We start from the raw sequence: 25,499 nt of genomic DNA on the forward strand, positions 1-25,499 counted from the left end.
CTCGAGGGAATAGAAAGGAAGATTAGGGTTTCACGTCCCGTCGACGACGATGTCATTAGAAACAGATCACAGACTCGGTCGGGACAAGCACCGAGAAACATATCGGCAGTCTCCTTCCCTAAGGAACCATCCCATCTTTATCCCAAAGTATTTACGGACTCTACGGAAGGCAGATCTGGATATCGTTATATTTATTCTGCACACAAGAAAAACCAGTGTTAACGCACATCTACGCTTTTCGAGCGCCACGCTCTTACCTGGCTGTTCATGGGGAAATCGTCGAACAGATGTTCGATAGCGTGCCAAGAAGTGCTTTAAGATGATCTGTCGTATGCATAAGTCTATAGCTATACAGTGTTACCATAAATTCCTTTCCCTGTTACAGAAATCTGTTTCTACGGACAGCTATGCGGTTTGTTGTAAACGATAGTTTAACTCGTACAGTTTTGTTTTTCTGGATACACTTTTACCTTTGCTTTGACAGCATCTGATTTCTGATCTTTCTCTTTCTCTTGTTCATCTATGGATAGTGTTTCAACAGCATGCTGCACCGTCACACTGGCGGCTATACATCCGTCAATTCTTGGATGAAAGCTTTCCGAACAGATGGATTGATACTCCAATATCATGGCCCTCAAGTTCGCCAGACATAACCCGTCTTGACTTATTTGTGGGGCTTCTTTAAGGATGAAGTGTGCAGTTCACCATTCCTCGATTAGCAAACTCTTACGGTACGAATACGAGATGCTATAGAGACGGTGACAGAAGAAATGTTGGCAAAGACATGGAGAGATTCAGTATCGCCTAGACGATCTACTGGCAACAAACGGAGCTGATGTGGAAGTGTATCCATAAAAAACGTTTCGAGTTAAGCCACCATTTGCAAGAAACCCCATAGGTGTATTCTAGTATAATTTCCTAGATATAAATATTTATAATCGGGGAAAGAATTCATGCTCGTCTTGTATTTATTCAGGATACAACACATATTAAAGTAATGTTAACACGCAACTACGCATTTCGAGATTTTTATGCTTGTACTGAATGGGTGTAACGACAAACATTACTTCGGCCCCATACAAGGCACGATACGGCAGGCAAAGACTCGAATCTCGGTCTTCCACGTCCCGTCGACCGCGCGGTCATCACAGACGGAGCTTCAGCACGGATTAAGAAAGTAGAGGGAAGGAAATCGGCCGTGCTATTTGTAAAGTAACCATCCCGGTATTCGCGTGAAGCGACTCAGCGAAATCGTGGTAAACCTAAATCTGGATGGTCGGACTGGGATCTGAACCGTCGTCCTCCCGAATGCGTGTCCAGTATGCTACCCACAGCGCCACCTCACCCGATGACTATTTCGAGAAGTTCATTGCAGCTTAGGCGATTTGAGATAAAATCGTTATTGCTGTTGGGCTAGAAGTTTTCTGTGAAACAGTCTCTTCGTGTCAGCTTTTCTGTTTTGTAAACTTATGAAGTAACTTGGAAACACTGTTACTCATTAAAATTGCAACAACCTCTAGGCAGAATGCAGTAAATGTCAAATCGATAGGAATTGGGTAACGACATCTACATTCTGCGTATAAGGAGAGTACGCAGTGGGTTTCTCATTCAGAAATCGCATTTGAATGTTGCCGGTCGAGGGAAGATGGTGTTATTCCCCGAACGAGGAGAACCGTCTACTAGCGTGTGTCTGAATTCGGCAATGGTAGGATCGTAGTATTTCTAGACTGCCTGTTATCGTTCGCAGCATTGCTGTTCGCGTTGGTCTGAATACCACGAATTTCAATAAGTACGGAGTCGATGGGTTCAGGAAGGCCATAGTCAAAGTCATGCAGATCTCAGTGCCCCAGAGGACAAACAAATTGTTTGCTCTGCCGTGCAGGATCGTACAGCAATGTCATGTAAGTTGAGTCAGGAAAGGGGGCCTTCTACAGCTAGACGAAAATTCGCACGGAAAGTGTAACCACTTCTCTAGCAGCACATAGCCTCAGGAAAAGGTGGGGGGAGGGGAGGGCGGGGGGAGTTGCAGCAAGAGGAGAAACCGCACGGAAAGTGTAAGTACGTCTCGAGCACCATGGGAGGCGTTATGCTATGGGGTGCAACATGGTCACCTCTGGTTCTCATAGTCGTTAAATTTCTGACGTGTTAAGGCCGCCGACTGTGTCCTATCTTCGAGGTCTCCACGGCGTTATCTTTCAACAAGATAACGCGAGAGTGCATGTCGTAAGCACTATCCTGACCTGCCTCGATGCAGAGGGTGTTCATTGCGAGTTGGCGAGAGACTAGCACGCCGCCGCTCGCCAAGCTCTATAAATGCTGAACTTTGGTTCCTAGTTGCAGGAGCATGGCATGGCGTACCCGTATGTTGCTGCCAGAGGTATACTAAATTTAGTACACTGTACGCCCGCAAATCACCTTCAAATATGATCGTGTATTTTTCGGGCTGTGCTGAATATGCACAAGTAAAATTTATTTACCATCTTTCCTACTTTAATAATCAGCCGTCTATATAAGAAGAGTCACCTGAGATGGTACTACTAAATATTTCAGGAGCAGTTGGAGATACCGAAACAAGTTTTGTAGAAGTAATAATACGCGACGAGTAAAGGATCTTGGTATACGTCATTTCTGACGTTTTTTATACCTAGAAATGGAATGGTGTGACAGGTAATTCATCATTGTAGGAATATACGAGACCAAATGAAACACATGTACTACTGTAAAGGGTGTCCAAATAGTTGCAGCAGTACAAGTGACGGCAACGCAAGCGTGTATTCTCACACGCAGATGATCATAAAGCTGCCGAATGGCATTCTGCAATAAATTGTTGAGACAGTCTTGCGTCTTTTCTTGCAATTCGGCAATACTTCGTGCAGGCTCTGGAGAGCAAGTTAGTTCCCGCTTCATCGTGTCCCGTACGTGTTCAGTTAGCTAGAGATCTGAAGATATTGCTAGTCAGAGCAGTTGTTTTATGCAACGAACAGCACGTTCCGTTGCAAGAGTCGTATGTGGACGTGCATTGTCCTGCTGAAAAAGCACGTCACCTCCTTGTCGAAGAAATGGTAGTAGCACGGGGATAACAGCCTGTGCGATGCAGTGGGCACTGGTACTTTACCATTCAGAAACACGAAATGTGACCACGAGTTGTAACTGACGCCCGTCACCCCCCCCCCCCCCCCCCCCCACACACACACACACAGTTCCACAGACCACTGCTGAAACCACCGACATGTGCAGCAATCTGGCCATCCAGCTACTCTGTTGGCCTACAGTGTGATCCCGTTCAGTTGACAGAAGCTGTTCAACAGGAGTTCGTACTCGACAGAGGGGCATGGTTGTATCCTAGAATGAACATTGCCAACATTGTTCGCCTCTAAACTCAGCACAGTTACTGCCTGCAGAATCAAGACAGAGGGTGCGCAGACACACCTCCTGAGCGCCATCTGATGTTCGATGACCATGGCAAATTAATCAGTAACACGACAACTCATCAGGATGCACATGTTACACCTAGGTACCACTAAATTCAGTCTTTGAGGATGTGGTATTTTTCCGGCAGTGCATTATTTCTGAAGCTCGAGAATGTCATAGCAGCTCCGGATTCGCATGTGCGAGTACCCTGACTTAAATTCTCGTGCACCCACTCACATTTAGATTTTCCGTGATTTTCGTAGATCGTTTAAGGCAAATGCCAAGATGGTTTATCTAAAAGGGACACGACCGATTTCCTTCCTTGTACTTCACCAACCGGCCGCGGTTCTAGGCACCTCAGTCCGGAACCGCGCGATTGCTACGGTCGCAGGTTCGAATCCTGCCTCGGGCATGGATGTGTGTGATGTCCTTAGGTTGGTTAGGTTTAAGTAGTACCAAGTCGCGGGGACTGATGACCTCAGATGTTAAGTCCCTTAGTGCTCAAAGCCATTTGAACCATATTTCACCAATCCGTGTCTCCGCTGCTCCTCTAATCAGCTCGTCGTCGAGGGTACAAAATCATAATCGTCCTTTCTTCCTTTACTTTTCTCGTGTGAAACACGGACAGCCGTCGTACTGATGGCGCAGTTGGTGTCTGGTCAGACTTCTGTCGTCTCAGTTCTTCTTCTACAGACCGGTATTTAAGCGTCGAACTTGTCACTTCCGGAACTTCTGTAGAGTGTGGCTGTAGCTCGATACCTCAGGGACATCGCAAGGCTGCTTCTGTATTTCCCGGAAGCAGTACGGAATGTGAAGGTCACTTGACCGCTAACTGTCGTGCATTTCATAACCTTTACGACAGCGTAAGGAACTTTTTAAAAGCGTCGATCGTAATCGCGTTGTTGTCGCCAGAGGTTTCAGATATACATAGGGCCCGACACGCTGTGCAGTGCCTGGCGGAGAGTACCGTGTCTCATTGCTAGTCAATCCATTTCCTGTTCTATTCGCAAACGGATTGAAGAAAAAAATGCTTGTTTTATGCCTCTGTACAATATCTGATCCCACTTATGTTGCTGTTATTCTGAATGAATGTAGGACGTAGTAAGCCGCTTGCTGCTTGTAAAATTCATCGGTAGCACCCCAGATCGTGTAAGAAACGGATTGTCCGAGCGCGTCATCTCTGCCAGGCGGCGACAGCGCCACAGCCTTACTGGTGGCATCAACCACTAGATGACATACTGCTCGGTGTCATTTATGGCAAGTTTGCACCACCACAAGCGGCTCCGGACGCATTCCACTGGCTGGCGGTTGCGAAGTTCAGCAATTTCTGACATTTAGTCGATCGAGTCATCTTCGCGAGTGCCTGCAAGTACACCAGCTGTGGAAGGAGCAGACGGACAAGTCCTGAACTAAAAATGTTCAGATTTCCCGTCAAAGATGAAGAGAGGTTAAGGAAGTGGATACTGTACTCAGACGAATGAATATATTACATACGAGTAAGAAGTAATAAAAAATCCTTAAGTAGTCGATACTGTCCAAAGTTTAAAAATTAAATGTTAATATAATGCAGCAACTGAGCATCCTGCACAGAAACCGTACAATACTTTTAAATGAAATCGTTGCCGCCATTTGAAATTATTTTACTTGTTTCATTATCGTGCTGTAGAGCCATTTTCAAGTGCAAGGTAACTGAAACACACAAAACACACGGATAGCAAAGTGCAAAGAGTAATGTGATAATATTTCATAAACAACACAATTTAAGGAGCAGTACGTAGTTGTGAACTTGCACTCGAAAATAGCTCCACAGCTGAAAAATCGCTAAATGAATAATATGTTTTAAATGGCTCTGAGCACTATGGGACTTAACTTCTAAGGTCATCAGTGCCCTAGAACTTAGAACTACTTAAACCTAACTAACCTAAGGACATCACACACATCCATGCCGGAGGCAGGATTCGAAACTGTGACAGTAGCGGTCGCGCGGTTCCAGACTGTAGCGCCTAAATTAATAATAAAAACTCACAGTGTACTAGCGGGAATGATTTCATTTAAAAAGGATATTAAGACTGTGGTCCACAGACAAGTAAAAATCATCGTATTATGGTATCGTTTCAGTGTTCTAAAGCGAACGGAAGCGAAATTCAGTGTACTATTGTAATTACCTCGTTTACACTGCAGCGAATGGAAGCGAACACAAGCGAACGAGCATTCAGACAGTTCGTCACTACCACTCGTTTGTACCTGTGAACAAACGGTTACACAGGAGAGAACGAACATAGCGTGCCAGCTCTACTAACACTGCGTATTCCTTTTTAAATAATCCTCACATAGGTGTCACGCGATAAAGGAGCTAGTTATAGCTAAGATGTAAATCTTTGATACTGAGGTAGGATAGTTTTGTCCACTGTTTTACAAAAGTAAGCTAAAAAGAGTAGGAAAATAAGAATGTAGGTGTTTGGTACGTAATCGTGAAATGCGTCGAAGTAGGGCACTTAAACCTGAACGGCAGCTCCAGCCTTCTTTAGCATTATTCCAAAACTTTGCACATATGTCGGTTGACGCCTCTCGATGGTTACTCATCATACTTGACGAGGAAATTTAAAAGAAGTCCATTAATTACCGATGATCTCAATAAAGATGTTCACACACTAAACAGCTAGTTAATCTAGCTCAGAAGCGGAGAGGACGCGAGCTTCTTTTGATGCGTCGCTAAAAGGCCGAACACTTTCCCGCTCTTGCCCACCGTTTACACCACGCTCCGGTGGGAACTGGGCCCAAGTGAACAATTCGCTAGTGCTCACTGCCATTCTCGTATGTTTCATGAGACGTCACGCAGTGGTGAATGGAAATGAACGCAACAACCAGAATTTCATCACGCAAATACTTGCACACGCTGGTTAGTTGTTTCCCCGTGTGAAAAAGCTCAGCACTAGAGGAAAAGCAACATTATAGATACGATGTGTTTCACTTACGAAGCAAATAATGTCACGAAAAAGAAGAGATTAGAAATCGTGTGTTTCTAAATGTTTTCAAAAACTTCAGACACACGGCGGATAGCGAGTGAACTACGAAGTATGCACACCCGCCTGTCGTTTGCTCACACCCGCCTGTCGTTTGCACATGACAGAATGCAGTTTGCCATGATGATCGTTCTCTTAGTGTTTGCCAAGTTTAAGATATTCTTGGAATAGAGACACCATTCGTAGAATTTCAGGCCTGAAATGTGATGTGGAACGGTATCTTAAATACACGCTGTATTATGTAATGATCTGTATGTAATGTATTTAAATTATTCCAAGAAAGCTTGAAAATAAAGATCCCTACTAGTAAACACTTGATGAATGATTTCTTTTTATTAAGCTCACGGTACTTGAGCTACCAAAGTTATTAATGAAATATAAATGTACAGTTCGCATTTTTCTGAGAGTTAAGAGTGTGGTTTGATGACTGTGGTAAATTTCCATGAAAGAGTGGAACATTCTTGTTACACCTTCACGGTCGGTAGGCTTAATGATTCCAAGGATCGTATAATGTATTTCAACAATTTAGAGCGTACAGTTCATAGTTGACAGCCGTCTGAATTGACCAATGTTTCGACTACGATTGAAAACAGAGAGAATGGAGTTTCGTGCTGTTATTAAACAATTTTATCTAAAGGATTGAGCGGACTAGGCCCATCATTGAAGACCATTTACTTTCGCCAAGACTTTCTGATAAAACCTGGATTCATCATTACACTGCCGTTAGGCAGTCAAAACAATGGACACAGACGTCCTCGTAGATTACTTGGAACAAGGTAGAATCATAACTGGACCGTATTAGGCCTATACTTCATTGCTGGATCTTATGAACCTTGCATTGGCTGTAAAACAAGACCGTGGTTGGCACGCAGAAAAGTACTCTTTCACCAGGATTATGCATCGTCCCACACGTAAGCGATAACAATTGGGAAAGTGCATGAGATGGAATTTGAAGCCATTTTGACTATTTTTCGACCGTGACTGTGTCAAGAAACATTCCCTTGTTTTTTTAAAATTACCGCTACAAGTCACAAACTTTGTCAACTATTGTATTGCCTATTTATTTAGCGACATGTTTCGAGGGAATACCTCATCTTCAGGCTAAATGGCATTACAAGTTGTCTTTGTAATGCCATTTAGCCTGAAGATGAGGTATTCCCTCGAAACATGTAGCTAAATAAATAAATAATACAATAGTTAAAAAAGTTTGTCACTGGTAGCGGTAATTTAAAAAAGTCTTTACATATGCATGAAATGGGCATTGAATTGGTTCCTAATCCAGCCTACTCACCAGACTTAGCCGCAAGTGACTTCTTCACGTTCCCTGAGTTGAATCTTTGGCTTGCTGAAAATAAATTTCATCAGATGAGGATCTTAAACCCCTTTGCTAAATGCAAGTTGTATTACAGTTGCAGAACTATGTTTAAAGAGAAGTTTCGTAAAACTCTCCCGAAACTGAAGGTACTAAAAATATGTAATTTCTTTATATTGTGCTGAAATAACAAACACAAAACCTATACACTGCGCTAATCGATTTCGTTGTCTATCCTTCACGACTCTACCCCATGTGACTCAAAGGGGATAAAATGTTAAATCTGAGAAAAACAGTACAGTTTGTGACAGTAATACCGGTAGATATGCGGATACTATATTAAAGATGTTTACAGTCCCACAGTTTATTTTTTAACAACATTCTTGAAGATACAGTTGTTCAGTGCATAGATGAAATGGCATTTATTTACATCTAAATATAATCAGGTGCAAAATGTGATTGTGGCTAAGAATGGCTACCTAAATACTTACAAAGGCAGTCGAAGCTATTTATTAATCCTGTTTACTGTCTCAGTGTGAAGACTATATTGCCATTATAATTTAGCTAATCCCTATACATACAATATGCAAAATATAGGCTTATGTCCATACCGTCAGAACATGATACCCAATATACCCAAATTGTATTTACTCTACTGGAACTGTGCTCCAATCATTTACTTGATTAGCGGTTGTAATAAGTCTTCTACACATGTTCTTCATCAGTTAAATTTTTATTTGGTGCAGTGAAATCAGCGTGTTTGTTGAACTGTCCATTTTAACGTCAGGCAGGAGCAGTCGGAAAAAAAAACCACCGTAATTAGAACAGTAGTGGGTGCCTGTATACGTGGGTCATCCACAATTATTGTATAGCATTGCAGCTCACGGATGATTGCGTGTATTCGGATAAATGTATTTGTACTGTTGTTTTCGTTTGATAAGCAGGAATAAGAAATAATCGCTACGATCATATTGGCAAGCGATTAACAGCAGTAAAGAGTAAAGCAGAAAACAAATTACTTAGACAGTTGTAATAGAATTTTCTGTAAGACTTCGAAATGAAAACCAATCGACTTTTGACATTTAACAATTCTTTATTTACAGTTTTTTTTGCCCTATAATCCATATCAAACGAGCTGCTGAACAGAGAGCATGGAGGATAAACTACGCGACTGAATAAATCCAATTTATCAGAAAGCTTTCATGGCAATACAGCTTGCATTAAGACACTAAATCGGGAGAAATATTTATAAGCGTCGCTTTCGATTCATTTCATCCATTTGTTCCGCTTATAATTGTAAGATGTATTCCTACAGTAGAAATAATTTTTAGTTGCAGAATTAACGGAAGCTATTCTCCGACGTTCCACTAGAGTCAGTTACGGGGCGAATACTTTCGGCGGGCAGCACACCGGCCTTGTGCTAAATGCCAACAAACCCACCCTCAGACATTTCACCGTAAGAATTCTGTGACACGTTGAGGTCAACGCAACCAGCATCGTAGCGTCGCCTGCAACATCTGTTGACCGACGGAAAAACTGTGTATGCGGCTGTCTGTTACGCCTTCAGGACGGTCAATCTGGAGAATTTACGTAACTCTGTTGCACTGATCAAACTGACGGTTAACAAACGTAGGAGCACATGTCTGAATTGCTTCGCTGTCTTCCATTAATTCGCCTAAATGCTAGAGCAAGTGCGATAGCAGGACGGGTACGAGGACAGGTAAACATCACACGACACATCATGATAACGGCGTAACTGAAAGCAGTAGGCTATCAGTAGGCGTTCTGAGCAAGATACAGATCTTATCACTTCCAGTGTCAGGTTACCCACTTGGGCGACTTGCATTCAATGTCACCCCCGCCCCCAACTCTCCTCCCCCTGGGAAACTTCTGGGAACTGATCGCACCTTAGGCAGTTGTGCGAGTTTTATTCAAGGTCGTGATGTAACTCGATACTGATCACGTTCTTACCCACACCCTTTAGGCACGTGGACTAGATCATGACGTAACTACATATTGATCACTTCATATAAAACTACTGGGTAACGCCTGGATCAATGGGAGCACATTAAAGTGGCGGGAAACCTAATGGACTAACATTTATAATTACCTCAACTGTGTGACCCTCTCCATTCGATGTTTTGAGCATCATGGGGGAGAAGTTCAGTTGTTATAAAGAATAACTCGGTAGTGGTAGGGTTTGGAAATGATAAAAATGATATAACAAATTAGCTTTATGGTTTATTATTAACGAGTTCTTTTCTTTGCAATACAATTTTTTATTTACTAAGCTCTTTTCTTCTAATGACATACCTCACTGTTTTTTACAAAGCGAATTTTTTCTTATGTACAGTACTTGGCAAAGTTAACTTTCTGTTGTACTTATGCAGCCATTTTTTGTTGCGTATATGTATATGGGTTTTATTTGCAAAGTTTTTTCTGATAACATGACTATCAGATACAGTTATATACAGTAAAGCTAGTGTAGAGAAGAGGAACTTTAATACTGTTTGACCAATTTTGTTTCTGTATTAGCTTGTTACTCTTTTTACCGTATTTAAGTTTTATTTCTGATCATTCTGTGTACGGTATTTACGTTTTAATGACTTCTTTCTATTTACATTTCTTTACTATACACAGTATATAAATGGGTACTAGCAGCACCAGGAGAAGGTAGAATCCTCCCACAATCCTCCCTCCCTTGCATGTGCACACAAAACAGAAGAAAAAACAACAAGTGGTTCATCAAACTATTCTGCATACAATCGCACCGCACATACACATCAACTACTTACACATAAATACCCAACAACTACAGTGAATTGTACGAGTACAGGAGGGACGATCCCATTCCAGCAGGTGAATCATTTGTCATCATGACGTGACAGACCTACTTTCGGCTGCAATGCAATGTATACCTCGTGACCTCTTGATAGAAAGTATATTTGACGCACCAAATGTGGGGCAGCCTCAACACCCTCGAGCACACACACCTTGCAATCTGTTACAGAGATAGCCGCGCGGGATTAGCCGAGCGGTCTGAGGCGCTGCAGTCATGGACTGTGCGGCTGACCCTGGCGGAGGTTTGAGTACTCCCTCGGGCATGGGTGTGTGTGTTTGTCCTTAGGATAATTTAGGTTAAGTAGTGTGTAAGCTTGGGGACTGATGACGACCTTAGCAGTTAAGTCCAAGATTTCACACACATTTGACCATTTTGTTACAGAGATAGCCTTTGAGGCAGCTCAATGCATACCCTTAGCCCCTCTCTGGGTGGCATGTGCATGTATACGATATGTTTACATTTTCGACCTGAGCTTTAGAAACTCCACACACTGTGATCCAATCGCCTCACCTTTCATTAGGTCGATAACCTTCTTGTCTTGTAGTGTAGCGCTTCGCAGAAGGACCTTCTCTATAATAATTCTCATCTAGCATCTACGAAACACTCTCACTGATCAAACTGACAGCTAACAAACGTAGACATCTAGACATGTCGAATTCGTCATGATTGCACCTCATTACGTGAGCCGGCCGGTGTGGCCGTGCGGTTAAAGGCGCTTCAGTCTGGAACCGCGTGACCGCTACGGTCGCAGGTTCGAATCCTGCCTCGGGCATGGATGTGTGTGATGTCCTTAGGTTAGTTAGGTTTAATTAGTTCTAAGTTCTAGGCGACTGATGACCTCAGAAGTTAAGTCGCATAGTGCTCAGAGCCATTTGAACCATCATTACGTGATATGGATAGCAACCTTTCTCGCAATAGATGAAACTTGGAATCGGTGAAGTTTGACTTCACAAATGTATAGTGGAATTGATACATATGAAGTTTGGAGAGCTCCAGGACACACATACCGATACAGACAGTCTTTGTGAACTGTACTGAAACTTAGCCAACTCCACAGTGACTAGTCTATTGAAAAAGATGACCCACTTGAAATTTCGTTTATCGATGTAATCTCTTGTTGCGTACGGCCAACGCACAAGTAAGCTAAAGGAATTTCGTGGTGTCCTGTATCATTTCCATTGTTTTTCCGAAAATTGAATTGTTCATTAATTCTAAATGTCGTGAAAGCCCGCTGTTCCGTGTTTACATCAATGCTCTCCGTCAACAAACAACATTGCTTGTAGGAGATTCTGCGGATGATACAAATTCTATCCCCAACTTGAAACATCGTTGGAGGTTTCTGTGGTAGAGAATATATTTCTGTTTGTTCACCAGCATTGTCAACAGCGCCAAGTCACTGTGCATGTCGTGTAAATGGGTTAGATATGCCAGCTCTACCTCTAGAACATCTCACTCACAAGCATCCCGACCCACGTCACGGATCTTTTCCTTTACTCTGGCAGTTCCCCACTTGGAAGCTATTGGATCTCTCCCAGTACACTTTGTTGCATGGCATACACATAGCGTCTCGCGGTTCTAGGCGCGCAGTCCGGAACCGCGCGACGTCTACGGTCGCAGGTTCGAATTCTGCCTCGGGCATGGATGTGAGTGATGTCCTTAGGTTAGTTATGTTTAAGTAGTTCTAAGTTCTAGGGGACTGATGACCTCCGCTGTTAAGTCCCATAGTGCTCAGAGCCATTTGAACCATTTTGAACCATACACATAGCGGTTGTTTATATCCAGGTAAAGAATGTAACTTAAATTCTCTGATGGCCTGTACTCCCCCTCACTCATTCGTGGTTTATGCGCCTTGGCATTCTTGTTCACACATTGACAAAGTCCTCCCCAAATTCTATGTTTGAAGAAGAACAGCGTGTCAAAATTGGTCAACAGTTCGATGCTGACAAGCATCTTCCTTAACCTTGCGTCCCACGAAAACCCTGGCATCGTGAAATGTCCAGGAGCAGGTGTATATTAGTGTTCATGTACAGTTTTACATATTTCTCCAAAATCACGGATGCTGAACTCAGACCAAACATTCACAATGTGTTCATACTCCACATCATTTTGACAGTGCCTATTAGTTTTCTAGAGTATGTGGTTATATTGGGTACCATGGATCATAGGGTTTCTTTGTCAAGTCTGGTATTCGTATGGAAAGAATGGAAAGACAACCCCCCCCCCCCCCATCTTCATCACAAGTTGAAATTTTGCATCATCAAGATATGCTGCTCTGATGATATGTGTGTCGTCCTGACACATTGTCTCAGCAAGTTTCTGAAGAGACATGTGCATGATTTGGAGTGAACCCAGGAAGTGGAGGGACATTTTTCACATGATTGTCTTGGAAAGTGGATTGTAGTTTCCAACGGTGTCAGGAATGACACTTATATTGTGATCTTTCAAACCAAAACCACCCGAGTACTCAACAAGGAAGTGAACGTCATACCTGCTAAAATTGTAGAAGGAGACAGGTATGTGCCATGGCAGTTGGTACTTTAAGTTGCATGCATTCTGACCTGCACTGTGGAACATGCACATTAGATGACAGTGGTTTCTATGTGAAGTTTACACTGCTCATACGGTACATCATTCTCCTGTGAGTTGGTCATGGGTACATTGTTATGATAAATCCTATCAGCTTCCCACAAGTTTTTCGACGTCAGTGAGCCACCTTGCAGGATTATCTCCAACATAAGATTCGAATTTATTGTGACCCGAGTCACACAAGCATACAACTTGATACGATGCTGCAAACAGTGTCTGCCGTTCTGTGGAGGCAGTATGGTGGGCAGAAGGGTCGTCTTCACAATGCGCCACATAGACATTTCTGCACATGATGGCTCCTCGCTCAAGCTGTCAGTGAGGTGCCTTTCAACGTAATCACTCTTGTCGCTCTTGGTAAATGAGTTGAGGTATCTATGTTAAAATTATCTTGCACATTTTTTTTGTGTACTCAACTGGGATTTTGCTTTTGATCCACACATAGTGTTGCTTGTCACATTTGGAGAATAGCAAGAAGTCTACATGTTTAGGGCGCTGACCTTTTAATTTGGAAAAGTAGAGGGATCCAACTGCCTTATGAAGTAGGCATCTGTAATGATTAACACACTTTCTAAATTAGCAGCATCTGAATAAGCCTATGAGCCACAAGTCACATCGTTACATACAGCAATAACAGATAATATCCTATCCTGTTGATCCATCGCAATATTATCATAGAGTGAGTCTATATACTAAGGTCCCTGTTCATTGCAGGATGGTCCAGTGCATGGTGGCATTGGGAGACTAGCAGGTGTCATCAGTCCATACCATGGTGACATTGACGAACTGGACTCTCGTGGTATTTGTAGCTGCAGCAACTACATCGTAGACGGACTGACCTAGGGTGATAAACACTTCATCATCTCGTCAGGTCGTGGAGTAGTTGTTATAGGCGCAAATAGGTACACAAGCAGAGTCCTGCGGCAATGCATGTCACCGATGACATCGTGGTGTTTCCTGGGGCATCTCCTTCCCTTCACTCAGATTGGTACGTATAAATTGGTGGGAAGTTAAAAAATACAAGATGGTACTGGCTGACCTGGAATATTGGCTCTGGCACTAAGGTGATAGAATCCTAGACTAGAATACTGGCACTGGCTCTATGACATCAGAATCCAACTTCTTGAACACTGGCACTACGACGTCAGATTTCCCGAGACAAAGGATGTTTGTGGAGGTCCAAGCCTGTTTGCTGGACAAAGGACATACTATGTCACGTTTCCCCAAGCCGATTTTCACTCAGAGGTGTATAGTCACTGCATACTGTTTCTCCTGAGTAAGGTTAGATCTTCCCGCTTGTGTCATTTAACCAAACACCGAGGGGGGGGGGGGGGGGGCGGGCTTTCAGGCTCTCTCCCATGCCGCTGCTCTATTCTCTAATACTGTATGCTGCATAGTAGGAATACTTCTGTCTTTATTTAAATGAATAGCTTGCCATGGGGAGCTTCCCAATCACATGATCATCAGACCAGTCAAGAAGTCTGGCACCAATTCAACTGCGCTTCCCCACTAAAAGCCAAGTTACAGTGCACCTCTGCTGCTCCCAGAAGGTTGGTTATGATCTGACCATTGGCCGCTAGGGTCGCAGTGCCGCATTAGACAAAAGCGTCCCACTTGCCCTGGAATGAAGCCACTGTGCACCAGTGACAGCTCCGCGCGCGCACGCACACACACACACACTCACTCACTCACTCACTCACTCACTCTCTTTCTTTCTCTTTCTCTACCATTTTATTAACCTTATGTGGAATGGGGTTAAGAAGTTCAGATTCCATCATTAATATGCTGTTGTGACGGCACTGCAGCCACAACTTGCATGACCCGAATTAAAACGACAGGGAATTTGAAAAATGCAGGAAACGCACTTGTGCTTTAACACAAATGACAGGGCGTCAAACTTCACATAAGTTGAAAATAACCAATAACCCTCACACCTGTTCCACATGTAGATTGTCCTCCTGGTGGTGGACACTTGTGCGGGGGTTATGAAGCCTAGGAAATTAAAAAAAAAAAAAAGGTTCAAATGGCTCTGAGCACTATGGGACTTAACACTTAGGTCATCAATTCCCTAGAACTTTGAACTACTTTAACCTAACTAACCTAAGGACATCACACACATCCATGCCCGAGGCAGGATTCGAACCTGCGACCGTAGCGGTCACGCGGTTCCAGACTCCTAGAAAATAGATTCAGGTGGTTATGTCATCGCCAGTAACATAGCCAACCATCAGAAAATTGTCAAATACGTGAATTTACATGTACCAGGCATGTAGCGGCAACATTTGAGAATTAAACATACTTACGCTTCTTTACACGTCGAATCATAGCTATCAGAAATGCAGCAAGTACATACGACGATAAAGAATGATGTTTTGTATGAGAGTAGTGGTCAATACCCTACTTGTATAACAATTTGGAGACAAAAAAAGTGGATTGTCATCTCGAGTAGAGTCTATCATCATCTAGTGGGCACAATATGTTGTCAAGAGCCCCCAGCACGCTGTCTCAGTAAGAGGCAGGGCGGCGCATCTCCGTAAAGACACTACGGTTACACGATTCATGCTAAGCCATCGCCGCAGGCAGCATTTGAACTCACAGGGCAGAGAGCTGTCGCTGACGAGTCTTTGCAAGACTCATTGCTGCATAAAGGCGTGCGGTGTGTACATTTCCGCTTTTCTAAGGCTTGTTATGTCTTTCAGAGTTGTTAACAAACAGAGTAATTCCCCACCATTAAGAGCAACATGATACTTGATAGGAACTTATCAGTTCAATCACAATGCCTGCATAAACTTTCCGTCTTTTGATCATGTTGTGACATATTGGAACTGTATTTAACATGTTGAAATCAGAAAATATACCACAAAATAATCAGTTTTGTGATCGTATGCTCACTGCAATGAATACTGTATCGAAAACATTCAGTCTTACGTTGCAATCGTCGAATATACTAAAAAAAAAAAAAATCCAGGTAAATCAGAGAATTTCCAAGTCGTATCCATCTCAATCCTATGTTTGAAATATACACTGAAGAATTAAATGTGATTATCCACCCAGCAAACAGTACAACAGCAACCACGTAATAGAACTTCACATCTAAGGATCCCATCACACTAGATATGTGTAGTGGAAACGTTGTGGTGGAGGAGTGTGTTTGTTCTCGCGAACATTGGTACGTACAAGACCTTGGATATATTTAGTGCTATGATTTATTTGTGGTGGAAATTTAATTACTTGATTTGCATAATGTTTGCGTGTCATACTCAATGAAGAAGATCATCATAAGCTGGAGGTGAGTGTTTTAAGTGAGTATTTGACTCCCGTAAATTGTTAAACAATTAATTTGATAGTGCTGTGCAAATGGCTTATTTCATTCTATTTTTGATATCGAAAATACGTCAGCTCTCCCTTTGTCTCACGCGTTAGTCAATAGGAGCGCTGTATTCTGAGGAGAGGCGAAAACCTCTGTCTGATGTTTCGGGACGTTGGTTCACACAGACATACAAGGAGTGGCCTCTTCAGAAAGACAGAGACAGGAAGCGAGTCTGCAATATCTCTGTCAACCGAATGCCGCCAGTTAATGCTTTGTTTAGGGGCTGCGAGGTCAAAGGAGGTCGATATGCGGTCGTGGTCGGTGGTATTTAGTAACAAGATCTGTAATTAGGTTATTGGGCGGTTTTGACATTCGTGTTGGTGCCCTGACAATAGACGCACTCTCGGCAGACCACAAATGGTGACTACTATACCGCATTTCATTTCATTCCATTCGTGATCGGTAGACTCCTTTTGTAGGGTATAACTGTCAGTGCAACATGACTGCTGTATGTTTCTCGATCTGTACAAATTAGTTTGGCCCTGAGATTCTAGTAATTTGTCCATCTGCAGAAAGTGGCGGTAGGTTTTGAAATGTTTCATGAACTTTCAGATATGTAAATGTTCTGATTTTCTCGTCTGTGCTTAGACATCTGTGTGCTTCGAAAAGTGAGGAAAATAAAAAATAAGAACCTTAACATCCCTGACTCCAGCAGCAAATACACTCCTGGAAATTGAAATAAGAACACCGTGAATTCATTGTCCCAGGAAGGGGAAACTTTATTGACACATTCCTGGGGTCAGATACATCACATGATCACACTGACAGAACCACAGGCACATAGACACAGGCAACAGAGCATGCACAATGTCGGCACTAGTACAGTGTATATCCACCTTTCGCAGCAATGCAGGCTGCTATTCTCCCATGGAGACGATCGTAGAGATGCTGGATGTAGTCCTGTGGAACGGCTTGCCATGCCATTTCCACCTGGCGCCTCAGTTGGACCAGCGTTCGTGCTGGACGTGCAGACCGCGTGAGACGACGCTTCATCCAGTCCCAAACATGCTCAATGGGGGACAGATCCGGAGATCTTGCTGGCCAGGGTAGTTGACTTACACCTTCTAGAGCACGTTGGGTGGCACGGGATACATGCGGACGTGCATGGTCCTGTTGGAACAGCAAGTTCCCTTGCCGGTCTAGGAATGGTAGAACGATGGGTTCGATGACGGTTTGGATGTACCGTGCACTATTCAGTGTCCCCTCGACGATCACCAGTGGTGTACGGCCAGTGTAGGAGATCGCTCCCCACACCATGGTGCCGGGTGTTGGCCCTGTGTGCCTCGGTCGTATGCAGTCCTGATTGTGGCGCTCACCTGCACGGCGCCAAACACGCATACGACCATCATTGGCACCAAGGCAGAAGCGACTCTCATCGCTGAAGACGACACGTCTCCATTCGTCCCTCCATTCACGCCTGTCGCGACACCACTGGAGGCGGGCTGCACGATGTTGGGGCGTGAGCGGAAGACGGCCTAACGGTGTGCGGGACCGTAACCCAGCTTCATGGAGACGGTTGCGAATGGTCCTCGCCGATACCCCAGGAGCAACAGTGTCCCTAATTTGCTGGGAAGTGGCGGTGCGGTCCCCTACGGCACTGCGTAGGATCCTACGGTCTTGGCGTGCATCCGTGCGTCGCTGCGGTCCGGTCCCAGGTCGACGGGCACGTGCACCTTCCGCCGACCACTGGCGACAACATCGATGTACTGTGGAGACCTCACGCCCCACGTGTTGAGCAATTCGGCGGTACGTCCACCCGGCCTCCCGCATGCCCACTATACGCCCTCGCTCAAAGTCCGTCAACTGCACATACGGTTCACGTCCACGCTGTCGCGGCATGCTACCAGTGTTAAAGACTGCGATGGAGCTCCGTATGCCACGGCAAACTGGCTGACACTGACGGCGGCGGTGCACAAATGCTGCGCAGCTAGCGCCATTCGACGGCCAACACCGCGGTTCCTGGTGTGTCCGCTGTGCCGTGCGTGTGATCATTGCTTGTACAGCCCTCTCGCAGTGTCCGGAGCAAGTATGGTGGGTCTGACACACCGGTGTCAATGTGTTCTTTTTTCCATTTCCAGGAGTGTATAAACTAAGCCTATGCAGCGTTTCCATGGTCGATCAGAATAAAAAAAAAACACCGCAATTGTTTAAATATTACATACTGCAATCGATTTCCTGACAAATCCTTTAAATAAACTGTATTCCATACACCACCTGGTATCCTGTAAATAATAAACAGTATTCCATAAACTGCAGTCAATTTCCCGACAAATTCCTTAACTATTCCAAACACCGCATTCTACCACATTAATTGTTTAAGTAAACACTATTTCACACATTGTCTAAATCGTTTAAACAATATTCCATACACTGCAATCGATTTCCTGCCAAATGGCCAATCAACTGAGTCTTTTTCCCGGCCATTTCCATGTGGGGGAGGGCTGGGAATTTCCCACATGGGGAGGGTTAATTAATTGATCGATATAATTAATTAGTCCATCAAATTGATATAAAAATGTGCCTTTATAGGTGAGGGGACTTCCAAGAGGGGCTTGCCTAGTGCATTATGCAATTGAAGCACAGGAAGTGTTAGTCCATGTTTGCACTGGTTGGTGGATCAGCAGGGGTGATGGCCCTATTAATTGGCCCACTAGATCGTCGGATTTGACGTCGCGGAATTTCTTTCTGTGGGGATATTTAAGAGATAAAGTGTACCAGAAAGTGCCAACAAGCCATGAAAACATGGTCAGTCGCATGAGAAACATCCGTGCTGACATTCCTGCAGACATGCTTCTGTCTTGTGTATGGTCATTTGAAAAGCAGATCACTAAGTGTATTGAAGCTGGTATTACTACAATTGAACACTCATTCTAATTGGAAAAGTAGAGCAGTGTTCACGTCGAGCCACATTAATAGTGGCATGTCGAGTAGTCTTCTATTAGATATGCCGGAGGAACACAATGTTCCGAATGGGATTTCCATTTAGAAGTTATAAAATACTGACCCGTCCTACCCTCCCAGATGCCATTGGATATTCAAGGGCCACTGAGTAGCATATTGTAAATTACAATTATTTACCCATTTCTATTCCTCCGATTACAATGCTGTCTCTGGCGAAGTGAAGAAAATGCTTCAGACAAAACGTATGTAGATTTTACCATAGATTCTTAACCTGCAATAAAAAATGGGCGTTTCCATTGAAGATTTCAAAGTTGCCCCCTGCCACCCACGCACGGGGTGGGGTGGAGGTTGAGTATGGTATCAATGTCTTCAGTTAAAATGAACACCCTGTGTGCAGGCGTCGCCTGTGTTTTTTCCAGTCTGTTGGGACTGTGCGCTTGGCGAGAGATTCGTGGTAAAGACAAGCTAAGTAAGGGCAAAGTGCTATAGAGTACTCTATGTAAAACTGATTTGGAGTTCCATGAGGATGTGGCAACCTATTTTCTTTTAATTCTTTCAATTGTTTCTGTACGCGAGGGATGGTTATTACTTTCATCCATATGGGACTCTGCGCAGTGCTCAAACGGCGGTGTGTTTCTACAGTACTCCTGCGTGAATGATTTCTTAAATGTGGGATTTAAAACTTCGGCTTTCGTTTTGCTACCTTCAACTGCCACATCAGACTGGCCAACGAGTGACTGGATGGAGGCATTAGCATCGTCGTAGCCATTTTTCATAGGACCACCATGTTCTCGAGTTTTCTGCAAGATGTTTTGCTAAGGTATGATGGTGTTGTTGTATGCTTCGTACATAGATGTTTTCACAGCTGTATGAATCTCTGCTAACTTTTGCCTGTCGTCATTTTTGCGTTGTCCTTGGAACCAGTAGTGCAACAGCCTTTGCTTCCCCAGCATTTTCCGAATATCGTTGCCAAAGTAGAGTGGGTCTACCTCATTTATAGACATCTGGCAAAGTTTTTTGAAAATGATGCTGATCAAAGTTTTCAGTGGCCCGTGGTATCTTGCTATTAGTGTAACACAACTGTACTCTGTGAGTTCGTGCACCCCCAGGTACGGGGCAGTGATGCTGATGAGGAGAAGATAGTCCACATTTGGGGGAGAAGAGGCGTGATATTGCAGTGCTATTCAATCTCAGAGTGAGTAGTAACTTTTGTCAAGAGTGTCATACTCGGCCATTTTTTCAACATGCAGGAAAGAGCATCAGCTAAGGCACTCAGCTGTGTACTCCACCTTAATGTATACTCACATTTCTGCGATGCAATTAATGGCGGCTCCAATTTCATCTCTCTTCCGAAAGATATTGACGCTAAAAGGTATGTATTAATGTTGAAAAGCTGGATGAGAAGGCTGTATTTTGCATTACATTGCCTCTTCTGGCTAGGGGTAGAAATGTAGTCTTCATCGTGAGTGTACAAGATAATACAAAACATCCCATGCTCCTGGACATCCCATTTCCAAAGCATCTCATTCCCCATAAAACTCCAGGAGCTACCAAAATACGCAAGCCAAAACCCAGATTATTCATTTCACATATACACCTTAGATGTTGACAATGCAGAAGAAAATGACCATGAGCACACCACGCAGAACAAAGAAGTCAAGCATAAAGTAGTTGGACCCTTCTACTTTTCCAAATTAGCAGGTCAGTGCTCTCTAACTCGCAGGAGAATGATGCCTCGTATGAGCAGGCAGTTGAACGTCATATTTGTGAGCTGCTGTTGGATAGAAAAGTGGAAACTCCACATAGAAACCACTGTTATCCAAGAGGCACGTTCTGCGTCAACGCTCAGAACGCATTCAACCTGAAGTAACAGCTGCCATGGCACATATCCATCTTCTTTCACAATTTTAGGAGGTATGATGCTCACTTCCGGCTTCAAAGACGACAATGTAAGTGTAATTCCTGAAACCATTGGAAATAACATTTTCCGAGTGAATCATTCCAAAAGTATCGCTCTGCTTCCTATATTCACTCCATTTCGTGCACACATCTTAGAAACTTGGTGAGACAATGCGGCCGGCCGAAGGGCCGTGCGGTTCTGGGCGCTACAGTCTGGAGCCGAGCGATCGCTACGGTCGCAGGTTCGAATCCTGCCTCGGGCATTGATGTGTGTAATGTCCTTAGGTTAGTTAGGTTTAATTAGTTCTAAGTTCAAGGCGACTGATGACCTCAGAAGTTAAGTCGCATAGTGCTCAGAGCCATTTGAACCATTTTGAGACAATGCGTCAGTAGGACATGCATATCATGAGAGCTGCATATCCTGATGATGCAAAGTTGGAGCTTGTGACGAAGAAGCGAGGTTTTTCCATATGAACATGTGGATTCGATGGAGAGACTCCATGCAATCACATTACCCATTACAACTGCATACTCCCTAAAACCAACAGGCACTAAAATAATGAATGCAGAATATGTAACCTTGGTGAATGTTTGGCTTGAGTTCAGTATCCGTAATTTAGAGAATATGCAAGATTGTACATGAACACCAATGTACACTAACTCACAGATATTTTGGAGAAGTTCCAGAATGTATACTGGGTACATACTGTCAGCATCCTGCCCTTTCGCCCTCCCAAGGCTTTCATGCCATGAAATGTTATAATGTTATGGAAGACGTGTGTCAGCATTGAGCTGTCAACCGATGTTGACGTGCTGCTCGTCCTCGAATGCTGTATTTGATGGGGACTTTGCCAGTGTACTCACAGGTATGCCACAGCGAATGACCCGCGAGTGAACGAGGGGCAGCACAGACCATCTGACGATTCAGGCTACATTCCTCACATGGACATAAACAACCTCTGTGGGTACGCCATGCAAAAAACTCTGCCATTGTGTGGGTCCCAGTGTCTGTCTGAGTGGGTAATCACCAGACTGAAGGACAATATCCATGCTCTGTCTCAGGATTCTTGTGAGTGAAAATTTCTGGAGGTAAAACTGGCATATCCTGCCCAGTTACATTATGTGCACAGTGTGTCCATAATGACTAGTCCTGTGAAATGGTACCATCCTAATGCTGGGGAACAAATGACCGTATATTCTGCACTACAGAAACCTCCAGCAGTGCCTCAGGTTGAGGATGGAACTTGTTAGTATTACATGTGAAACCTCTTACAAGCAGTGTTGCTAGTTGAAGGGGAGAATGTTGATGTAAACACTAAACACAGGGCTCTCGCGATGAGTGATTTTGTAAAAGATTTTAACAAATAAATGAACAATTCTATTTGCAGAAAATGTTATAGACTACCGCGAAATTCGTTTAGTTTACCCGTTGGGACGCAAGAGATTACATTGCCAGATGAAATTTCTAGTTGGTCGCCATCTTCAATGAACGACTAGTCGCTGTGGAGATGACTAACGTTTCAGTACAGTTCACGAAGCCAGTTTATATCGGTATGTGTGTTCTGGACCTCTCCAGACTCAACACGTACCGATTCCACTACAGGTTTGCGAGGACAAACTTCGCCGATCCCAACTTACTTTATATGGATACAAACAGTTCCATCTACTGGGTGAAATGCTGCGATCTGTATGAAGTAATTAGGTACAATTATGAACAATTTGACATCTGGATATTGGGGGGGGGGGGATAATTTTTGTTTTGAATACTATCACAAAACAAGAAGATTATTGGCCTGATGAAAGATGAGGCGAATGGTTAACAGATTGTGGAGTCTTGAGTTATCAGCTCGAGGCTGTGCATCGTGCTGCCTCAAAGACTGACTCCATTCAGGGTTACAAGAGGTGTCTGCTCCAGGGCGTTGGTGCTGTTCCACATTTGGTGCGTCAAGCAGTCTATTAACAAGAGATGTGGTACTTCCTGCACTGCAACTGAAAGTAGGGGTCTTGCAACATGATGAGAAATGGATGATCTGTGGGGACGTTGTAAATAGTTGATGTATATGTGTCACTGTATGCAGAATAGTTCGATGATTTATCTGTCTTGTGTTGTGTGTGCGCGCGCAAGTGCACATGTTGTATATACAAAAGAAATGCAAATAGAAAGAAATGATCAAAACATTAATGCTGTATGTATTGAAAGAAAATGTAAATACCCTATACAGAAAAAATATTGTATGAAAGAGTATCAAGGGCATATACAAACAAAATGGAAGTAGTAGTATTTAAGTTCCTCTTCTTTATACTCACTTTAGTGTAAACAAATTTATCTGAGAGTCATAAGTCATCAGAAAACTTAATTTTGGAAGTTATTGTATATAAGAAAACACCTTTGTTAAAAACTCTGAGGTGTGTGATAAGAAACAAAAAAAGTTAATAAGCAGCAAACATTATTGTAAAATGTTGTATAAGGAAAAATAGATGGTTAATAATAACCCACAAAGTTAATTTGTTATATCATTGTTATTATTTCCAAATCCTGTCACTATAGAATGATTGTTGATAACAAACCTGAATCTATGGCCCATGATGCTCAAACCTCGAATGAAGACACCTGCACAGTTGACATAGTTATAAATAATAAGTGGGAGCAGGAGGAGGAGGAGGAGAAGCTTGAATCGTATTGGTCCATTGGGTTTCCCATCATTTTCAGGTGCTCCTGTTAGTCAATGGGTATCCCACCAATATTATACAATGTGACCAGTATTGAAGTTACGTCATGACTTTTGAATATAATGAGCAGAATTGGGTAAGGTTTGTTGCTGGGAGGTTCTCCTAGGTGACACTGATTAAGTTTTGGTGGTTGCTCAGCGAAGGGTAATGCGGAATGATCTTGAATATAAGTTGCCCAAGTGAGTAACCTGATGCCAGAAGTGATGTTATGTCGCTCAGATGGCCCACTATGACGTAGTGCTTATCAGTTATGGTGTTATAATACCACTGGAAGTGACACATCATCCAATGTTTACCTGTTGTCATACCCGCGCTTCCATCCTACTCGAGCATTACTCAAAAATGAGTTACAGAAGTGTTGTTGATGTGCTGTTCCTCAGAACATTACTAATAAAACGAAGTCTGCCATCCATCTTCCCTGCAGTTGACACCATGTGCTTGTTTCTTTTCATGTCTCGCAATATTGCACCAAGATATTTAATAGATGCGACTGGTATAGAAGCAAACCATTCTCCAAAATTACAGAAAATTCTCTGCTACCCATCCGCATTAACTTAAATCAGACCACATTGAAATCAATCTGCCATTCATTGTGCTAAATATACATTGCTTGACAAAAAAAGTGAAGTACCCAGAAGACATGGTTGGATGTCAGTGTAGCCTAAGTGCACGCACACACCACATGCGAGTATGTAAATGATGAGAGTTGTATCCTCTCTTCTGGTAAACCGACCATTGCATTAGTGTTGTGTGTATTAAATGGTACCATCAGGGCTGGTAGGCTATATATGGGGCAACAGTATCAGTTCTTGAATAATTAGTGTGAACGACATGGAAGAGCCATGTACTTGTGTGCGACAGCATTGGCAGCATATGACAGTTTAGAAGTGCATCTTGTGGGTCTCCAGTTGCCGTCTGGTCGAATCGTGTAATAAGCAGATTTATGGAGCCCAATGGCTTGATAGTGGTCCAATCTTAGACTGGATGGTAATATGGGGACAGGCGTGCGTGTTGTCAAGGTAACAGGCGACCATGTTTGACCACCAGATGTATTACCCTTTTGTGTACCCAGCACAGTGTGACCCATTCACATCTGTGCCTGTCCTCTGAGAACACGTAATAGATTCCCTGGAACATTTATGTCATATCGCACCATTTGTCAGAGACTAGCAGCAGCAGGCCTGAGGAATTACTGTCCCATTCATAGGTTGCTGTTGACATAAAACAAATGATGTAGTGAGTAATCCAGTATGACTTCAGATCACTGCTGATAATGATTGAGGGTACTTCGATGGTAGAACGGTATGTCACAGACATCCTGCGACCTCATGTTAATTCCTGTGCAGCAGTATTATAGTGCCATTGTTCAACAGGACGATGCTCATTCAGACATGGCACGTGTCTGTAATGTGTCTGTCTGAGGTTGAG

This window comes from Schistocerca cancellata, chromosome 4 (assembly GCF_023864275.1).
Source record: "Schistocerca cancellata isolate TAMUIC-IGC-003103 chromosome 4, iqSchCanc2.1, whole genome shotgun sequence".
NCBI classification, from domain to species: domain Eukaryota; kingdom Metazoa; phylum Arthropoda; class Insecta; order Orthoptera; family Acrididae; genus Schistocerca; species Schistocerca cancellata.